At 38.4% G+C, this 9767-nt stretch overlaps 1 pseudogene; it reads left to right on the top strand.

Annotated features, from left to right (window-relative positions):
- Positions 1–8791: 8791 nt before the first annotated feature.
- The window catches only part of LOC138848737 (transcription factor IIIA-like), a 37991-nt pseudogene continuing 37015 nt past the window's right edge, over positions 8792–9767 (top strand).

Below are 9767 nucleotides of genomic sequence, written 5' to 3'. Positions count from 1 at the left end.
AACTTATATTTGATCAAAGATCTAAAACCAATTCCTGGAGCAAGGATAGTCTATTGAATAAATGGTGCTGGGAAAGCTGGATTTCCATGTGCAGAAGCATGAAGCAAGACCCCTACCTTACACCTTACACAAAAATCCACTCAACATGGATTAAAGACCTAAATCTACGACCTGACACCATCAAATTATTAGAGAACATTGGAGAAACCCTTCAAGATATAGGTACCGGCAATGACTTCTTGGAAAACACCCCAGAAGCACAGGCAGTCAAAGCCAAAATCAACTATTGGGATTGCATCAAATTGAGAAGTTTCTGTACTGCAAAAGAAACAGTCAGGAGAGTGAAGAGGCAACCGACAGAATGGGAAAAAATATTTGCGAACTATGCAACAGATAAAGGGTTAATAACCAGAATCTACAAAGAGATCAAGAAACTCCACAACATCAAAACAAACAACCCACTTAAGAGATGGGCCAAGGACCTCAATAGACATTTTTCAAAAGAGGAAATCCAAATGGCCAACAGGCACATGAAAAAATGTTCAAGATCACTAGCAATCAGGGAAATGCAAATCAAAACCACAATGAGGTTTCACGTCACCCCGGTTAGAATGGCTCACATTCAGAAATCTACCAACAACAGATGCTGGCAAGGATGTGGGGAAAAAGGGACACTAACCCACTGTTGGTGGGAATGCAAACTGGTCAAGCCACTATGGAAGTCAGTCTGGAGATTCCTCAGAAACTTGAAGATAACCCTACCGTTCGACCCAGCCATCCCACTCCTTGGAATTTACCCAAAGGAATTTAAATTGGCAAACAAAAAAGCGGTCTGCACCCTCATGTTTATTGCAGCTCAATTCACAATAGCCAAGACCTGGAACCAACCCAAATGCCCATCAACGGTAGACTGGATAAAGAAATTATGCAAAATTTACTCTTTAGAATACTATACCGCAGTAAGAAACAATGAAATCCAGTCATTTGCAACAAAATGGAGGAATCTGGAACACATAATGCTGAGTGAATTGAGCCAGTCCCAAAGGGACAAATATCATATGTTCTCCCTGATCGGTGACAACTGACTGAACACCAAAAAGGAAACCTGTTGAAGTGAAATGGACACTATGAGAAATGGTGACTTGGTCAGCATAGCCCTGACTGTTAATGAACAACTTAATACATTATCCCTCTTAGTAGTTTTTTTTGTCTGTTCTACTTAATACTACTGGTTTAATTCTGTAATTAATACACAGTTATTCTTAAGTGTTGAAATTTAACTGAAATCTGATCCCTGTTAAATATAAGAGTGGGAATAAGAGAGGGAAGAGATGTACAATTTGGGACATGCTCAAGCTGACTTGCCCTAAATGGTAGAGTTAGAAACATACCAGGGGATTCCAATTCAATCCCATCAAGGTGGCATGTACCAATGCCATCTCACTAGTCCAAGTGATCAATTTCAGTTCACAATTGATCATAATGAAAGGACTAAGAGTCAAAGGAAGCACATAAACAAGTCTAGTGCCTGCTAATACTAACCGATAGAATAAATAAATTGGAGAGCAATCCAACATGGGAAGTGAGATACACAGCAGACTCATAGAATGGCAGATGTCCTAAACAGCACTCTGGCCTCAGAATCAGCCCTAAAGGCATTCGGATTTGGCTGAAAATCTCATGAGAGTATTTCAGGCATGGAAAGCCAAGACACTCTGGCAAAAAAAAAAAAAAAGAAAAAGAAAAAGGACCTAAATGCAAGATCTCTTTAAGTGAGATCCCAGTGGAAAGAACAGTTCTTCAAAGAAGGAGGTATCTTTCTCTGAAGGGAGGAGAGAACTTCCACTTTGACTATGACCTTGTCTAAATAAGGTAAGAGTCAAGAACTCAAAAGGCTTCCATAGCCTTGGAAACTCATGACTGGAGCATAGGGAGATTACTGATGCCATAAACAGGAGTGTCAATTGGTAAAGTCAACAACAGGAGTCACTGTGCACTTACTCCTCATGTAGGATCTCTGTCCTTAATGTGCTCTACATTGAGATTTAATGCTATAACGAGTACTCAAACAGTATTTTTCACTTTGTGTTTCTATGTGGGTGCAAACTGTTGAAATCTTTACTTAATGTATACTAAACTGATCTTCTGTATATATAGTAAATTGAAAATGAATCATGATATGAATGGAAGGGGAGAGAGAGCGGGAAAGGGGAGGGTTGCAGGTGGGAGGGAAGTCATCGGGGGTTGGGGGGAAGCCAATGTAGTTCATAAGCTATACTTTGGAAATCTATATTCATTAAATAAAAGTTAAAAAAAAAGAAAGATCACAGAAAACCTTGCAGATTTCAATTCTGCAAGCGTGAGGTGGAAGCAAAGAGGACCTATACTGGATCTGAAGGGATTTCTCAAGAGTGATCCCTTTGCACAGGGGAAGAAAGTGCAATGGAAAGCCACACTTCAAACTCTGAGGAACTGTGTAAGACATGAATCTTTCATGTCATCAGTGGAGTGAAGGGACTCTCCTCCACAATAAGGCAACTGTGATTTATTTACTATGAGGTTGTATGGGATTAAGTCAGATATTAAGTTGTGTTACAGAAATAAAGATATAAATGTAAAAAAAAGAAATAAGGTTCATATGACAAATTATACATTGCCAGAGAACAGAGTGATGGAGCATGACATTCCTTCAGAGAAACCAAAGGGCCTGCATGAAAGCCCATGGAATGTTTTCAATCTGTGTTGCATGCTGGATTATTCTTTGTTGTGCAAAGGTATCTGTGCATTGCAAGATATGCAGTGTCCTTAGCTCCACACTCAAAATGCTAGCGCGCCCCTGAAAATAGTAACAGTCTCAATCTAGACTTTTAATCTTTCCTTTTTATAATATTTTTAATGTCTCCATTGCTACTTGGAACCAAAGTCATTGACCATATACAAACTCTTACACATATGAGTTTTTAAAATTCAATAATACAGCATTTGTGTAGAATGTCTACCATATAGGAGAAATAACACAGAAGTGGTTTGTAATAAAATACTACAGGTTTTTCTGTATGTAAATGCTTCAGAACAGCTGGCTGGAAGCTGTCATGACCTAATCTGATATTTACTCCAGCATTAATGAGTCAACTTGAATTTATTTTTTTTTTTTTTTTATTTTTGACAGGCAGAGTGGACAGTGAGAGAGAGAGACAGAGAGAGAAAGGTCTTCCTTTGCCGTTGGTTCACCCTCCAATGGCCGCCGCTGCAGCCGGCACACCGCGCTGATCCGATGGCAGGAGCCAGGATCCAGGTGCTTTTCCTGGTCTCCCATGGGGTGCAGGGCCCAAGCACCTGGGCCATCCTCCACTGCACTCCCTGGCCATAGCAGAGAGCTGGCCTGGAAGAGGGGCAACCGGGACAGAATCCGGCGCCCCGACCGGGACTAGAACCCAGTGTGCCGGCGCCGCAAGGTGGAGGATTAGCCTATTGAGCCACGGCGCCGGCCTGAGTCAACTTGAATTTAAAAAGTCACTTGGAGGGGGAGTAGAGGAAAATGAAAGAGCAAAGATAAGGGTATGCACTCAAATAAAACCTAATTTGGGATAAGTCATAACAGAATGCACTTATTTGTACATGATGAAAGAGCAAAATGATCTTACTGAAAAATTAGATAACAGGCTAAGATAAATTACAGATGGTTCAGTAATAAAATATGAGTAGTATGGTTTTCTGACAGACAAATTGTACAACCAATAAAAATGTTTTACAGGGATTTAGAAAGTTATACAGAATAGGATCTAAGTTTTGATTGTGTGGAATTGTCCATGTATTGTAGCACAATTGTAATCCTCAGTTCCAAACACCAAGTGGTGGAAGCAATTCTGAAACACAGTAAAACAGCCTTGATGAGAAGCACTGACCTGGTCAATGCTTACCATCCTCAGATTAAACGTAATCACTCACCACCATAAGGAAGGTTAGTGTACTGGCTTAAATTCCTTCCAAATCCCTACCACTCTTCACTTCAGCTCGCTTGAAACCCAAGCTTTCTCACCGTGATGCTTGACTAAATTGAAATTAGCTTTTCAAAGTCTAATACTCAAGATTAAGAACAGAAGCTCCATGAGGAAAAGGACTATTTTGTTCACTGTGCTACATCTGCTGCCAGTACAGTACCTAATGCCTTCCATGAGTGTGATAAATACACTTGCACTTTATTCAGATTATTTACTTCAATGGAATAGTTGCAATCTTTCTTGCTCTTCTTTAACCTATATATAGACAAATTAGAATATAAAATATTTTAAATAATGCCAACACAGGGCATACCATGAAGAATAAGATGGGGTATGCATTTGGCACACACTGACTATAACAGGACTTACTGTGTAGCTTTAGTAGTGTTCTGTATTATCAGAGGACAGATGCATAGATCAGTAGACTAGAAGAGAGAATCCAAATAACTAAATAGCAATGAAAAGGAATCCATGATTGAGCTGCACAACAATTTAGATCTCAGAGTTAAAATATTCCATTTGTTTACTCAAGGCCAATCTGCAAAATAGATCAGTATCAATGACTAATAATGGTGGGACAGAAGGAGATGGGTGTGACTATAAAGGAATAATATGAAAGATGTGCATGGTGATGGAATAATTCTAAGCCTGATAATATCTAGAAATTCTGAATCATTTTGTACATTTGTGACAAATTGTGTATAAATACATATGAGTACCTATTTTAATTTCTTGTATTTAATGCTGTACTGTAGTTACATAATATGTCTCTACTGAGGAGAAAGGAGAATGCTCATGAATACAAGAGTTCACTGGAACTGCTGCAACCTCCTACACATCTATATTTTTCTCACAAAAACAAAACAACAACAAAAAAACATCGATTGGGACACCAGTGTCACAACTTGAGAAAACATATAACTCTAAAGAAAACAGTTACTAAAATGTTCACAGTGTATGAGGATATTTGTTTTTCAGTCACCTTACAGAAATAAAAGTTCAAGAAAACACTGTTGGACAAGGGGATAATTGTGACTTTTTTTAAACTATATAAAACTGAAAAGAACAAAGATACGGCACTTGAAAAGATGAAAAATTCTAAAGGCCATCAAAGATACTTTAAGAAAAATTTAAATTTCCTCATAAAGTTTAAAGTTATCAACTCAAGTTTACAAGGTAAACTTTCCACCTGACAGTAATTTGGCTCTGACACATGATTATTAATTAAGTCCACATATATCACTAACTAAAAGCCATACTTTACTCAAATTGCCTGAGCTTTTGCCTAATATCCCTTTTGTGTTCCAGGACTCCATCTAGGACAGCACAGCACATTCAGTCATGATGTGTCCTGAGGCACCTTTATACCAGGACAGGTGTCTGTGACAGTGTTGAGGAGCACTGACAAGTATTTCATAGAAGGTATCCGTATTTGGATGTGTCTGATGCTTTCCTCTTGATTAGACTGAACTGTGTGTTTAAAAATCAAGACCACAAAAGGAATGTGCCATTCATATCACATTATATCAAGATTACAAACTATGAACATGATTCATAACTGTGGGTGTCGACCTTTTGCACCTAGCTGGGGCGTGTTTGTCACACTTGTCCACTGTGTAGTTACTCTCCCTCCACTCTGCCTTTCTTTACTTGACAATTTGTAAGGAAGTTGCTAGGCAACACCCACATCTATATGGTGGGGAATTATTCTCCACATCCTTACGTACAAAGTTATCTACATAAATTACCTGAATTTCTTCTACAAAGTAGAGTTATCAATTCTCCCCAATTTATTTATTAAATCACTTATTTAAATCAGTATGGACTCCAAGATATTTGTATTTTATACTTTGTGATATAATCAAATATTATCTTGATGCTCAGCTCTTTCAGTTTTAGACATTAGAAGGTCTTTAAATTGCCTACTGTGACCTTTTGAGAAGCTTAAATTTTTCTTTTGTTTCTTGCATTTTTTATTCATATATTTGAAAAGGAGATGGGAGAGAGAGAAACTCCCACTTGACAGTTTTTTCCTAAATGCCCACAGTGGTCAAGGCTGAGCTGGGTCAAATCAAGGAGCCTGGAACTGAATCCATGTCTTCCACATGGATGGTAGGGATCCAACATCAACATCTACTGCCTTCCCAGGGTATGCATAAGGAGGAAGCTGGAATCAGGAGCCAGAGGCAGATTGTGGACACAATCATTCATTGTGATGTGTGAGTCATAATCAGCATCTTTATCTCCAGGTCACATGCCAACACATTTCTGGTACTTTCTTACTTCCTGGTACTGCAAGTTGCTTTAAGCTTATCTTGTACAGTCCTCTTTCAGTCCTAGAATCAGCCAATTATCCAAGACCTGGTTCATTTTATTGGACAATGGTATTAAAAATCCAGATCTGGGTATGTTCATTACTTACTACTGGGGTACATTGCTTCTAGGACATCTCACCTGGCAAGGAAATATGTGCACACTAAGTCATGTATAAAAATACATCTACAAATGTGTCTATATATGTCTGTATTAAGAAAAACATGAGTTCTTTATAATGTTTCCATCACTAATCCATTACCACTTGTTTTGTTAACAGCTTTCCCTCATTGTTTATCCACAGCCTCCTACTCCAACAGTGAGAATCCATTCACCAGCTCCTTTGTTGAGTTTAGTTCCAGGATATATGTATCGTCTTTCCAAAATTATTAACATGTACACAAAATGTATGTCAAAGAGCTATAACACAAGCAACAACAATTATATAAAAGTTCAAATAACCAATCAATACATTAATTAATATACAATTTATACTTTTATCATCAAAGTTAATCATTTACTTTAAAAAACATTCACATACTTTTGATTCAATCTTCAGTAGTTACCAATTTAGATTAATGCACTACAACTTTATGTATCAGCCAGGACCTAGAACCAGGCAATATTTTCATATAATAACAATTGTAATCACTACACCTTTAACTTAAATTTACAAGTTGCTGTTTCCAACAACAGATGTATAGATGACATTCTGATACATAAAGTCACTAATTATTCTCATCTTAAGATATTGGCTATTTTTCACATCTGAGTAGTACTCCAAAGTGTGAATATATCATAATTTCTTTATCCAGTCATCAGCTGATGGATATCTGGGTTGATTCCATATCTTAGCTATTGTGAATTCTGCGGCAATGAACATGGGGGTATAGATAACTCTTTCCTATGCTGATTTCTTTTAGTTTGGATAAATTCCCAGATGTGGGGTGGCTGGATCATATGGTAGGTCTATATTCAGTTTTCTGAGGTATTTTCATATTGTCTTCCACAGTGACTGCACCAGTTTACATTACTGTGAATTAAGGTATCTTTTTCCCCACATCATTGCCAGCATTTGTTGTTTCTTAATTTCTGCATGAGAGCCATTCTAACTGGGGTGGATTAAAACTTAATTGGAGTTTTGATTTGCATTTCCCTGATGGTTAGTGATCCTGAGCATTTTTTCATGTGTCTGTTGGCCATTTGAATTTCCTATCTTGCAAAATGCCTGTTTAAGTCCTTTGACCATTTCTTAACTGGATTGTTTGTTTTGTTCTTGATGAATTTCTTGAGCTTTTTATATATTCTGGATATTAACCTTTTATCAGTTGCACAGTTTGCCAACATTTTCTCCCATTCTGTTGGTTGCCTTTTCAACTTGCTGAGTACTTCCTTTGCAGTGCAGAAGCTTTTCAACTTGATATAATTCCATTTGTCAATTTTGGCTTTGGTTGCCTGTGTTTCTGAGGTCTTTTCCAAGAATCTTTGCCTGTGCCAATGTCTTACAGCATTTCCTCTATATTATCTAATAATTTGATGCTATCAGTTCCCTTTTCTTGCAACAAAATGGATGCAACTGGATACCATTATACTTGGTGAAATAAGCCAGTCCCCAAAAGACAGATATAATATGTTTTTCTGATCTGGGGTAACTAATAGAGTACCTAAAATGTAATGTATTAGAGTAAATGGACATTTTGAGATTTGATGATTGTAGCCCTTGTCTCTACTGTTGAGGAAGTGTTTTTTTCTTTATACTATTTGTTGAACTCATTACTTAGTGAAGGGTTAAACTTATGAGTATAAAGTAAACTGAAAATAGATCTTCGTAAAAAGTAAGAGTGGGACTAGGAGACAGAGGAGGAAGAAGAATTTGAGTGTGGGCAGGAGGGATGGTATCACTATGTTCCTAAATCTGTATATGTGAAATACATGAAACTTGTGGGCCTTAAATAAAATTTTTAAAAAAAGATATTTCTGTGCCGGCGCAGTGGCTCAATAGGCTAATCCTCAGCCTTGCGGTGCCGGTACACCGGGTTCTAGTCCTGGTCGGGGTGCCAGATTCTGTCCCAGTTACCCCTCTTCCAGGCCAGCTCTCTGCTATGGACTGGGAGTGCAGTGGAGGATGGCCCAAGTGCTTGGGCCCTACACCCCATGGGAGACCAGGAGAAGTACCTGGCTCCTGCCTTCGGATCAGCACGGTGCACTGGCTGTAGCATGCCAGCCGCGGCAGCCATTGGAAGGTGAACCAACGGCAAAGGAAGACCTTTCTCCTGTCTCTCTTTCGCACTGTCCACTCTGCCTGTCAAAAAAAAAAAAAAAAAGATATTTCTGGGGCCATTCAAGATGGTGGAATAGGGAGCTTACTGATAGTCCAGTAGAAGATTGTTTAAAAAAAGTGGAGATGGTGTAATAGTCCCAGGGAAGAGTTACTGAAAAAGCAGCAGAGGAAACTCTTCCATAATTAGAGGGAAACGATGGATCTACATGGAGGACATGGGCGCCCACAGCTTGGGACTCCAACTGCCAAGAGCCTCCACATCAGCACTGGAAAGAGAGGTGAGTTGGAACCACAGCAGCCCAAGATACTGCAGGAAAAAGTGGTAGGAAGAGCCTAGAGGGAACAAGGCTTGAAGCCCCGTGGGGGAAAGTACACCAGCCTAACTTGAGGAGAGAAAAAATAAAAGGGAAAGTATGGACACAAGTTGATAGCTCAAATAGTAGGGTCCCTGCCACCCACAAGGGAGATCCAGATGCATAGCTTTGGCCTAGGCCTTCCCTCGTTATTGTAGGCATCGGGGGGAATGAATCAGCGGGTGGAAGTTCATTCTTTGTCTCTCTCTCTCTCTCTTTCTGTTTGCTTTTAAAATATATAAAAATGCATAAACTTTAAAAAATTAATCTTTTGTAGTACTTCTATTCCTTTAAATGAAGTGATATGGGAAGCTTCTATTGATTTACATAGTAAGTGGCCAATCAATATTTATTGAAGGGTGGATGAATTGAATGTATCTGGTAAGGCTGAGTTCTGCTTTTCATCTATATTACTAATACAAAGATATTAGTCTTTACTGTAATTAAGAATTTAGTAGTGAACATATGTTTTTCCTTCCTCTAGGAATTAAAACCAGAGTTATGGTAGACACTGGAACTATTCAATATTATAGGTACTAGCCACATGAGACTATTTATACTTAATCAAAATTCAATTCCTGAGTAACAGTAGCTACAATTTCAAAGGCCCAGTACACTCATGGGGTTTAGAGACTGCCCATTTGCAGTTTGGGGCTTAATCCTTTTTTAAAATTGTTTTTAATTTACTTTTTAAGATATACAAATTTCATAAGTACAACTTTAGGAATAGAGTTATAGGACTGGTACAGAAACAGATGAATAGACCAATGGAACAGAATAGAAACACCAGAAACCATCTAAACATCTATAGCCAACTTA

The sequence above is a fragment of the Oryctolagus cuniculus genome, chromosome 2 (genome assembly GCF_051225735.1).
Source record: "Oryctolagus cuniculus isolate XC-2025 breed Fujian yellow rabbit chromosome 2, ASM5122573v1, whole genome shotgun sequence".
NCBI lineage: Eukaryota > Metazoa > Chordata > Mammalia > Lagomorpha > Leporidae > Oryctolagus > Oryctolagus cuniculus.
This window is presented reverse-complemented; position numbering and strand designations above follow the sequence as displayed.